Below are 12,842 nucleotides of genomic sequence, written 5' to 3'. Positions count from 1 at the left end.
AACTGGATTTCAACAGGGCATGCGCAGAGCAGGTAGTCACCCTGCAAAGTCACCTAGATAGAGAGAAGGCAGAGAGCAACAAATTAATTCTGAAAGACCTGGACACCCAGGCAGAGTTTGATGAAGAGTGCCAGAAAGCTGGTGCCCTTCAAAGACAGAGGGACGACCTGGCGGCACAAAGGCAGGCTCTTGCTCAGGAAAGGGACACCTTAGGCCAGGAAGTCTGTCACTTAAAAGGGAAACTGGAAGAAAATCACCTGGCCCTCCAGGGACTAGGTGACCTCCAAAATGAGCATGATAGATTGTTGGAGCACACCAGGAAGGTGGAAGATGCTCTGGTAAGAAAGGAGCAGGCCAGTAGGGACGGGACTCAGGGGGTAACCCTCCTGCAGCAAAGACTGGCCCAGTACTCAAAGACAAACCAGGAAGCACAGAGAGAAAATGAGGCCCTCTGTGAGAAAAATGATAGACTCCATAGGCAGGTAGCCATGCAAGAGAGACTGATAGAGACTAGTAAGGCTTTGATTGAGGAACAGAAAGCTCAGGTTCTTGCATGGCAACAGGAAGCAGGGGCTGATAGAGATGAATTTGAATGTGTAACCATCAGCACAGGCTGCGCTTGTAACCTGGTGTAAACTCACTGGGTGTGATATTTTATAAATGGGATGGGTGGGGAATATTCACAAAAAGGCACAACCAATTTGTAATTGAACAAATTTATATGGTGCATTCACATAGATGATAGTGCATAATAAAACAATGTTTCAGAAAAACCAATAGAACCATCTTGGTACATGCGGATACATATTACATGTGAGGACCTTGATACTGAACAATACAACGAAAAGTAGAAAATATCATCCAAATGCCAAGAAATTCAGAAAATGCCTACATATTACATGTGAGGACCTTGATACTGAACAATACAACGAAAAGTAGGAAATAACATCCAAATGCCAAGAAATTCAGAAAATGCCAACACGTGTTTCAACCTATAAGGTCGTCATCAGGGCATATGGGTACATATGAAGCATTAAAATTGGATGCTGATGCTGAACCTAGACTGAATTCAAACTGGAAATCTGTCAGAGTTGGGAGAAGGGTGTCGGAGCAAGGAACGGTCGGAAATGGGAGAGAAAAGAAAAAGAATGGTATAATGTTAGATTGCTGTGTGCACAATAGAACGTTAGAGGTAAGTGTATAGGCTATAAGGAGTAAAGCATACCGTATTGAAATATTTCTCAAAAGGCTCATGGTCAAGCTATTGGAAAATTGTGGCAGCGGATGATTCCCTTATTCATATAACTGATAGTTTCTGTATGCTGTAAAATATAAAAAGCAAATGGAGCAGATTTAGTCTATTGACGAGTGCTCTCTGACATGTTAAAAGGGTAATTTAACAGTTTTAAATAACATATAGAGTGAACTGGAGGCAGATATTACCTTCAAACAGGACAAGTTGTGATGTATTTTGCTTTGCAGCGGTACCGTAGCTGTGGCAATGGTGCGATGCAAGAGGGCGTGTTTGATTATTTTAACCGGATATCTAGCCGCAATCTGTGAAATAAATGTCACATCGTGTTTGTATGGAATGGGTTTTGGATACAAACAGTGTAATATACCCAATGTGAAAAAGTAGGGAAAAAGAAAAAAATGCTTACCGGCTTGGTAATATAGCGCGCTCAGTGGCAGACTGTTTCTCACTGAAATCAGTCACAGTGCTAACGGGTTACTGTAGTAACCTCGTCCGGGTCGGTCAGGTGATCGAATCACCTGACCTGGTTGCTAGGACACTTAAACCAAGCCGGAGGGCAGGGAAATGCTGATCCATTCGTGAAGTATAATGGAATTAGAAACTAGCGGTCTGGTAGGACAGGAAGACTAACATTTGTAAAAGCCAAAAATGACTTGAGCGCAATGAAAATTAGAGTCAATTGATTACATCAAGCGCGGTTATTTACCTGAAAGTTTCTATCATTGGTATTTTTGTTAGGACTGTGGGATGTTTGGTTGTCAGCTGCCAGGGATTACTATTTACAGGGATCCAGAAATCCAGATGTGTGTTAGCTGTCGCGTGTCAAAAGGCAACAGACAGATTAATAATAGTGTGTGCTTGAGCTGGGGAGCCAATAAATTCAATAGTGGGACGGATGTCATAACGTATGTGCGTGATGGTACTGATTTGGTGAGGCAAAGTCAAATTAGGTATTGTAAATACAACTGTGATCCTGCTAGGAAGTTTATTGACATGCTCCAAGGTCAAAAAACAAGAGTAATGAACCTGTTGGATCTGAAAGTGAATCACATTAAAGGTATATGTAGGTAATACAGTTCATACCTATAATCTAAAGAGGTCTAGACAGTAGGGTCTCTGTGCCACCAGACCAACTGATTGTTTAAATGAACACATTAAGTTCAGAATCTTGGTTCAAACCAAGCGATAAGCAGCGGAGTTTGCAGATTAATCTTGCTTCCTGTTGCCGTAGAATCAATTCTCTGTTACCACCTCTCTGATGTTGTTTGATATGTTGTAATCCAATAAATTTAATATCTTGAGTATTGTCCAATTGGTGATGTTTCTGCCAGTGGGAGGCCAGTGGGAGTCTCGTATCTTGACTGCTGAGATGGTTAAGGTGTTCCCGAATCCTGAAACGTACTTCTCTAATTGTGCTGCCAATATACACTTTCTTGCAAACACATACTATTCCATAAACAACATATTTCGTTCGGCAGTTAATGAAGTCCAAAATTTTGGTTTGTAGGCCATTATGACAACTGAAGGTTTTTGTAGGCGCTAAGGCATGATGACAAAAATTACACGAACCACATTTATGAAAACCTACCGGTTTGGACTTGGTGGAAAACCAACTCACTTGTCCTATAGGATCAGGTTTAAGGAAAGAGGGACTCAGGATATTTCGCAAAGTGGTAGCTTTTGTAAAAATAATATTTGGTCTATCCGTGATATATGGTGTCAGATCAGAGTCTAGGTGCAAAATATACCAGTGTTTTTGTAGTATATATTGAATGAATTTGTGATCGCTGGAAAATTTAGTGATAAAGTTGACACATGTCGGATATTGATCTCGAATTGTTTTGGTCTTCTCTGTCAATAACTGCGATCTGGGTACTTGCTTTACTGCATTTGTTGTATTCCTGATTAATTGAATTGGGTACCCTCTTTCCCGAAATCTGTGTCCTATAGACTTACATTCTGTGTCAAACATTTCATCTTGACTGCAGTTTCTCTTGGCTCTGAGCATTTCACCTCTAGGTATATTGTTGATAACACTCTGTCTATGACAACTACTGGCGTGTAGTATGGAGTTCACTGCTGTAGCTTTCCTAAAAGTGCAGGTTTCAATGGTATCAGAGACAATTTTGATTTGTAAGTCTAGAAAGGTAATTGAAAGCGGATCAATGTGGCCTGTGAATTTGATGTCAAAGGTGTTGTCATTAAGATAGAGCATAAATGCTTCAAAAGTTTCTCTACTGCCTTCCCAGATGGCCAGTACATCATCAATGTACCTTTTCCAACAAATAATTTGACGTTTGTAAGGATTGTTCTGAAAGATATAGCTAGCCTCAAAAAAGGCCATAAATAAATTGGCCAGAGAGGGAGCATATTTAGCCCCCATAGCAATCCCCCTACTTTGTGAATAATAATTGCCATTAAAAAGAAACTGATTGTGTGAGAGGGTGAATTCTAGGAGGCTTTTGATCATTTGAACATGTGAATAGTGCGAAGCTAAACCAATAACTGTGCTAATTACTTCTTGACTTTCAGGTGTGCGCTCTCCTGTTTTGGGCCCCACCCCCACAACTCTCTTGTTTTGCTGATAGAGATGAGGTTCGCTGGGAAAGGGAAACACCTGAGCATAACCTCAGGAACCCTAGGCCCAGAGGCCTTCATCTTCTCCCAGTCCCTGGACTCTGCCACCCCCATGTCCACTGGTGCACATGAGCCCAGGGCCACGGGGATGGCAGATTACTATCCAGTCAGGAGTGTGGGGCTCAAAGACCAGCACATCCCAGGAATGGATGGGCAGGCATCTGGGTATGGGTACCCAAGTACAGTGAAATTTAGTGGGGAATTCCAGGAGAGTAGGCCCACTAAGGGCATCCTAAAAACCTCTGCCCAGTTAGGACAGTGAGGGGGTACCCATCAAATCCTGGGAGCAAGGAGGAATCAGAAGACTCCTCTGAGCGCCCCAGGACACAGGACACTAGGTCCCCACATTCTGACAGCCATTCCCAGGCTCGCAGAATCCGGGAGAACCTAGAAGACCAGACAGGCACCTCTGGGTGCAGTGCCTCTGAGTCAGAAGACGAATGGACCAGAGTTACCCAAACCAAGAAGGCCAATAAGGCAAAAAGGGCCTTGCTTAAGGACCCCTTGAAACAGATCAAGGCAATAAGGAGCGTCATCACGCCTTATCATAAGAACGCTAAGTATTCTGTTTGGGAACACTTAGAGCTCTTTGAGCAGATGATGGAAACTTTCCATCTGAAAGACAGCGGTAGCTGCATTCAGTATGTGAAATGGACCTTTTCACCAGAATACTCCAGTTTCTTTGCAGGGCTAGAGGACCAAAATCATTGAAGTTGTTCCACATATAGGGCGGCCATCTTGAAGCATTTTTCTGTTCACAGAAATCCCCAAGAGGCTCGCAAGGCAACCTACAACTTGCAATGTGGGGAGGATCAGGCCCCACAAGACTTTGTGCAGGAGTTAAAGCGTGCCTTTGCGCAGACTACCAGAAGGGTGCGCACGGACAGCAGAGTATTTGTTAATACTTTTTTCCACGCTCTACCAAAGTACATCATGACCCAGCTAGTGAGAGATTTTCATGAGAAAAGATCACTAGACTGGGTCATTGAACTGACCACCCAGATCTATGAGGTGCAAAAGCCCATAGACAACAAGAATACTCAAAAAAGCCCCAAAACAACCAACCCCCCTGCTGCTGCTAAGGTGGCAGAGGTAAAGATTGCCCCCATTTTAGATTTGGAGATGGGGGGGCCTAAAAACTTGCCTGCACAACAGAATAATCCCAAGCCCAGAAGGCCCTCAGGCCAGTCACAGAGAGGGAGCCAAGGAGGTAGTCCCACAAATGGGATCCCTCACTCCCCTGACTATGTAAGTCCCCGCTACAAAGGGGAACAGACCCATCCTGGGTTATGTGTGGACTCCTCGAGCCCCAGGGCGGGGATCCAACCAGGCACCTAACCCAGGCAACTTCCCTCCTAACTTCCCCCAGGAGGGCAGAAACTCCCCAAATCCTGGACAGAACTTCTTCCCCAAGTATCCACAAAACTTTCAACCCCAAAATCATCCATCCTTCTTTCCCCAATTTCCTGAGCCCAGACAACCTAATCCGGGAGAGGGGAGGCCAATGGTGGAGGGGTACCCAAATCTTCCCAACCCGGGGTACTACCAGAGAAGGGATAGCTCCCTTCCAGGGATCAGCCCAGGGGAGAAATGAGAACCCCGTATCAGCCTGAGCGGGTTTCACAGCTAGAGCGCCAGGTCCAAAACATGGCACAGGATCTGGGTCACATGCTGAGGGCTCAGCAGAACCCTCAGATGAGCATGCCGGCGCAGAATGCCACAAACTCCGGACCTGGTGCCCCAGAACAATGACGGCGGCAGCACCCTGACAACCCACTGGTTCCCAGGGAGGAGGCACAAGGGGAAGGGGGGTGTAAAGCCTTGGAGGAAGCTTCCTTCCCCACTTGTAAAGAGCCCCTGGAAACCCAGGAACCGGAAACAAAATCTCCTGCCCCTGAAAGTCTGCCACCCAAGGAGCAGAGAGGGGGTAAGAGAAACAAAGTACCCAAACAGACCCATTTTGTGGAGGAGGTACAGATCTTCCAATTTGAAGGAGAGGGATCCTCAGAGGATCCTGGGAAAAGGATCTTCTCCTTCAGAGAGGGGGGAACTCCTCCAAAAGAAAAATGGGTCCCAAAGGATTCAAATCCAGACTGGGTAGATGTGAGGACTGAGCTAGCACCGCCCATCATCCAATCCCAGAACCAACAACATGAAAATCCCCTGGTTCAAACCCATCCTGGTGACTGCCTCCAAAAAGGGGTGGCCGCCCAGAACCGGAACCAGGGGAACTCAAAACTTCTCCCATCTCTAGTTGCCAACTTTTTCTTGCAGATTCCCAAGACTCTACACAGAATTCTTCCCAAATCTCTTCTCTCTCAATGTCCAAAACTAAAAAACTCACCCACCAGTTGTCCAAAAATGTACATTATCTGTGCCCCCTTGCGGAGAAGGAGGGAAGATACTATGCTCCGGTACAAATACAGGGGCAGGGTACAATTTTGGCACTGGTGGACACTGGATCCCAAGCTACCCTTCTGTCCAAAAAGGCCTTTGATAAACTGAATTCAGGAAGGGGGGGAGAATTATCAAATTCCTCTCACCTCTCTTCCTGGACAACTTCAGAACTTTGACGGGAAGGAAATTCCAGTCGAGAGGACTGCGGATTTGGACATTAAAATTGGGCGACACAAGCTGAAGCACCTGGTCATAGTTGTGACTCCAGAGGGCACCCCTTGCTTACTAGGGAATGACCTCCTGCAAAGGTTGTCAGCCCTAGTAGATTGTGTAAACAAGGTCCTCTGGACCCAGACTAGCCGACCAATAAAATTGAAAAAGAGTATCAACCATGTTAGTTTAAACGGCACATGCCACATGGTTGAACAAAAATCTGACCAAGTAGAATTTCACTTCCAGAACAACCAAATTCCAGATGTGACAGTAATATCAGTAGGACAACAGACTGGTGATGGGGGGGTCCTCTCTATTTCTGAAAATCAACCTTCCTTCGAGTTTAAGGTGGCATTCCACACTGGAAGGAAACACTCTGAAATTCTTTACCAATCCACAATCAGACATTCCCACTCCTATAGTCGAGAAATATGAGAAATCAGCTCAGAGCCTGGCTGATATTCAGCAAATTGGAGAGCAGTTGTTCATCCCTGTTCAGTTAAATGAAGGGAAGGACTCTGTTCTCGCCCGAGTGTGTGTGAACAACGGATCATCAGCGAAGCCATGTTCCGCCAACTCCCAAAAGATCCAGCCATTCCCACATTTAGACTGATAGACAAATGGGAAACGGATCTGGAAACACCGAAATCCAAACATCTCCTGCCAAGCAGGTGTATGCTCAAAATCTCCATAGGCAACAAGAGCATAGTTCATAATTGTTGGGTCGTGCGAGACGTCACTGCCGCCTTTTACATAGGCAGTGATATTCTCAATCGCTTTGCCATTAGTTTGGACCTAATAAACTTCAAAGTTGGTCCCGATTAGCGGATAATCCCATGGGCTTTGATGACCCACAGAAAGCATTTAGGTCAGCTCAACTGCTGCCTTATGCAGTTGAAATTTAGATTGGAGAGGAAGTCACCATCCCAGAAAGGACCCGACAATTCTCCCTGGAAGTGAAAGTTAAAAGAGGGCAGAAATTGAAAAACCCTGATGCTTCTATTCATCTAAATGTTTCTCTCTAACAGCAAGGGTTGGGGGTAAACCCAACACCACTAGTCAACATAGAACATGACACCATTCCAATAGAGGTGGATAACAGCGACTTAAAGAGTATCACTCTAGCCGCAGGCACCATTATTGGAATGGCGGTTAATGACTGACATTTTTCCATTGATTTAGGAAATGAACTGTTAGGACCAATCCCCAAGGACTGTTTTGACAGTGACAGTGATGACAACACAACAACAGACAGGATTTTTACCCGGCATGGGGAGAACTTCCTTGTGCACACTTCCTGCCCTTATGGTAAGGAATATGTGACTTGTGACTTCAGGAGGGATGAGGTGATTTTCCAGGTCCATGAGGGCTGCCTTTCCCACCTGAAGCCACCAGTCCAAATCAACACTTTGACCAGGGACTTCTCCACCCAGCTGGAGGAGGCCACTGAGATAGCAAAACCAGAAGTCTTTTCAGGCTTCAGGCAGATGATTGAAGAGAGAATCAATCTAGCTGATGCCTGTGAGACTCTGGAGCAGAAGCAAAAGTTGAAACAAGTTTTCTTGGATTTTCAAGATCTCTTTGCGGTTGACTCATATGACTGTGGTCGCACCGACATCCACAGATCAACAATTCCCACGGACTCTGGCATGACTCTAATGTTTGTGAAGCAATATTGCTTGCCTCTCGCATCAATGGAGTCCATTACTGAAATAATTAAGAACCGTGAGTCCCGTGGGATAATCCGTCCAGTCCACAGCACCTTCAATAATCCGGTGCTGGGGATATTGAAGCCAAACGGCCAGTGGAGAATCTGCGCTGACCTTAGGGAGGTCAACAAACGGGTCCATACTTCCTGATGGCCTCTTCCCTAAATTGACCAAGGGCTGGCCCAGATCCAGGGGTCATAGGTATTCACTGCAATAGACCTGACCAATGAATACTGGACTGTACCTGTCAGTAGGGAGGACCAATACAAGCTGGCTTTTACCTTTGGGGGCCAGCAGTACACATGGACCCGGACTCCCTTCGGATACGTCAATTCCGGCAATGAGTTTAACATTTTTCTACATAAGGCCATGCCCGACCTGGGTGAAAGGGGTAACCTGTCTTATGTAGATGATGTCCTCATCAAAAGCTCAACTGTGGAGGAACACATAGCCGAGATCCATTATGTTCTGACACAGTTGAGGGCTGCCGGAGCAAAACTTTCCTTTCAAAAGGCACAGTGGTGTAGAACCCGTGTCAATTTCTTGGGGCATGAGATTACTCCTCAGGGTCTCTGTCTCCAGGAAAAGAAAGTGGAAGCCCTCCAAAAAGTGAAAGACCCCACAACTCTGCGGGAACTAAGGAGCCTCCTTGGACTGACTATTTACAGCAGAAAGTTAATTGGGGGCTACGCAGAGATCACCAGACCCCTGATTCATCTTTTGAAGGGGGGGGGTCAAGTGGGAATGGGGTCCAAAAAAAGCCGAGGCAGTAAGACAACTCAAAAGAAGCCTCTCGCAAGTGCCTTGCATAGCTTACCCTGTCAGAAACAAGGAGTTCTTCTTGGAGACAGGGTTCTCAAATACATGCTTGACGGCAGTATTATACCAAAAGCATGACAAGGTCAATAAAGTAATCTCCTATGCGAGTAAAACTTTATCCTCTGTGGAGGAAAAATTCAACGATTGTGAGAAGGCACTCCTGGCAACGGTGTGGGCATTGAAGAATTACCACCCGTTCATCCAGGGGGAACACATCATAGTGGAGACTCCACACCAGCCTCTGCAATATCTCCAAAGTGACAGAATCCGGGCCGGAAATGTGAGTAATTCCCGAATTACTTCCTGGATTCTGTCAATGCAAGGCTTTCCTGTGGAGGTCAGATATGGCCAAAACAAGAAGAGTCCACTCGCGGAAGGTCTAGCTGACCTGTATGATTGTGCCAGAGAAAACTGTCTCGAGGACGAGAGTCTAAAAATCAAGAACAACACGGAGGCCTACCTCAATTCCCCACACAAAGTCTTTGAAGAAGACAAATTTGAGGGAATGCCCACTGTCTATGTGGATGGATGCTCTTACCATGTTGACAACAATGGGGAAAAAGAATTTGTGGCCGGCGTAGGGAATGCATGGGTGAATGAGACCCCAGAACCCTCCGCTCGGTACAAGATTGGTCCCTGAAGTATTCAAGTGGCAGAGTTGATGGCTGTGCATCAAGCCATCCTCACTGCTGTCCAGCATCAACTTGTAAAACCAGAGGCATGCTATGTGCTAATAACAAACCCTTGAAACATGGGAAGTTAATCCAAAATATTGATGATCTGGTCACCTCGAATGGGATGACCATCTACTGGAAAAAGATCAAGGGTCATTCCAAAGTAGAGGGACCAGACAAAACTGGAAATGACTTAGCTGATCAGCTGGCCAAAACCGGGGCCATCCAAGGGGACCTAATTGAGATCGAGTCCCTGTTGGGGGAAATCCAGATCACTGCTATAACTAGGTCCCAGACAAATGCTCACAATGACCTCTCAACTGCACAATGGAGTAAGGAGACCCCAGATGCTGATTTGATTACGGCTCAAATAGGGGATCCAATAATTGGTAAGTTTTATCAACACATTGAGGACCCTGATGGATACCGATTACATTGGGAAAGAGGACCTCAGAGTGTTGATGAAATGTCCAAAAATGTTCTGAATCCAAGACGGTTTGTTGGTAAGGAAATCCCTAGCTGGCCATGATCAGTGGGTGGTTCCTACCTCATTCCGAAGCCTGATGTTAAGTCACGCCGATGATGCGTCCACAGCCGGTCATAGGGGGTTTCATACAACACTTGAAATCTTAAGAGAGGTTGCATACTGGCCACACATGGGGCAGGACCTCGACCAATACTTGAAAGGGTGTCTTGTGTGTGCACAATTTCAGCCAACATCCCTCACACACCGTGCGCCTCTCCAAAAGAGGGGGATGACACTGCCATGGTCAGATTTGCAAGTCGACTTTATCGGGCCCGTGATTCGCTCCTCTAGGGGAAACAAGTACATGTTGACCGTGACATACTTGTTTACTAAATGGATGGAATGTCTCCCGGCCCCAAACTGCAAGGCAGAAACAGCAGCTTCCCTGATGACCACATCTTTTTGCGTTTTGGACTACCCCAAATGATCGAGTCAGACAGAGGTAGCCATTTCACCAGTGAAGTAATGACAAAGATGTGGAAGATACTTGGGGTCAAAAGGAAGCTACATATTGCTTACCGGCTAGCCTCTAGTGGTGCTGTCGAGAGATACAACAGAACAATTGTGAGCATATTAAAAAAGTTTGTGGCAGATTCTGGGCCAAGTTGGGATACTCGATTACCTCTTGTCCTAATGGCCATCAGATCTACCCCTTCATCTGCAACTAAAATGTCACCGTTTGAGCTGATGACTGGATGCAGGATGGTGCTTCCCCAGCATCTGCTCTACAGGGCCCAAGAGCAGACATTGATCAATGCCTCCACAACTCATGAGTATGTTATTAGGACTCGGCGACCAAGGTAAGTTATCCCCCTTGTTTTTCCAGCCCCTCCAGGTTCTCTTCTCACCTGGTTGTCGGAATCGGTGGGCTCTCCGTCCTGCTCTCTGGGAAGGGGCGCATTGTCTTTTGTGGGTGCGGGCAGTCCAGTTACTTCACTGACTGCTGACCTTGTAGTGTCTTTCAGGTAGGTCTTATTGCGATTGATGGCGTCGTCATTTTTGCATGCCTTTTCTCTGTTCTAAATGTCTCTCCGCTTGGAGAACTGGATATGCTGGTTCTCACCGGGAGATGATGGCGCGCTATAGCGCTATGATGCGGTAAGGAGGCGCTTTGCGTAGCGCAGCGATGTCTTGTCCTCACTGACCTGTGCTTTTCTATTTTCGTAGGTCACGGTGAGTTCCCAGGGCAGATGGAGTTCCGGAGCTATGCCGGCCGACAAGCAAGCAACCAGGTAAGTCTTTAAGCACTTTGTGGTTGTACTGTCTCCACTACCTCCTTTAATGATGTCTTTCTCCTTTTCTCAGGTCCTTCGATTCCGGCAGTGAACTCCACCAACAGAGCTGCCCAGGAGCTGCGAGCAGTGAAGGATGATGAATGCAGGTAAGATTCTGCTGCTAACAATGTTCTTGGTTTTTTCTGCAGGTCCGGAATTCACCAGGCTCGTGAGAAAGCTGGACACGGTGAGCGTCACGTTGCTAGAAGCAAAGTAACGCGAAGCGTGTTGTCTTGTTCGGGTGTGGTTTAAATAGCCACTGTAAAGTAGTCCAGGTAAAGTAGTCCCTAGGCCACCACACGCAAAACACTAGACCGCATAGCTTGGTTCTAGGAATCAGGCTATGTGGATGCCTCCATGTTGGCTGAACGCCTAAATAAAGTAATTCCTCAAGCAGATGTCTTTCCTTACTGATGAGCCTGGCGCCAAAGGCGCCAGGACTGTCCCCAAGAGGGCCTGAGAAGTGGATGCCAGGCCTTATCAGTGATCCAAGCCCTGATTCCACCTGGCCAATGGGCTTTCCAGTGGGGATCAGGGCTGAGGGTCGTGACAGCACTCCCCCCAAGGCCCCTCCCGAGGTGTGCCTCCTGCCTGGTCCAGGTTTAGTTGGGAAGTTCTGATGAAACTTCTTGATCAGACGTGGTGCATGGATGTTCTCACTGGGTTCCCAGGATCTATCTTGAGGCCCAAACCCCTTCTAGTCGACGAGATAGTACAACTTGGCTCTAGAGTACTTAGAGTCCAGGATGCCCTTGACTTCGAGGATGTCTGCCATACAAGGTGTAAAAAGGTGTTTGGCCCGTGCTAGAATGTACGGAGTTGTTATATGCATACTCGGCTATCCACAGCAAGTCCTTCCAATCTCTCAATTCATGGTGCAGCATGCACCGTAAATACTGCTCGAGGGTCTGGTTGGTCCTCTCAGTTTGGCCGTCTGTCTGGGGGTGGTGACTGGTGGATAGCCGGACGTCAATCTGTGCCATTGCGCAACATTCTCTCCAAAGATTTGATACAAATTGGCTGCTTGATCGGAGACCAGAACTGATGGAAAGCCATGCAGCTTGACAATGTTTTCCAGAAATACTTCTGCTAGGGTGGATGCGTCCGGGAGGCCCTTGAGAGGAATAAAATGTGCCATCTTTGAGAACAAATCCACGATTACAAGAATGGTGTTAAAGCCTTGACTCGGTGGCAGATCAGTGATAAAGTCGAGGGAAAGAGTGTGCCATGGAGCGGGAGGGATGTCCAGTGGTTGTAGGAGACCCGATGGTTTCTGTTTCTGTGATTTATTTTGTTCACAGACGCCGCAGGACTGAACATACTGGGCAATGTCCTTAC

The sequence above is a fragment of the Ambystoma mexicanum genome, chromosome 3p (assembly GCF_040938575.1).
Source record: "Ambystoma mexicanum isolate Mex_15411 chromosome 3p, UKY_AmexF1_1, whole genome shotgun sequence".
Lineage (NCBI taxonomy): Eukaryota > Metazoa > Chordata > Amphibia > Caudata > Ambystomatidae > Ambystoma > Ambystoma mexicanum.
Note: the sequence above shows the minus strand (reverse complement) of the source record.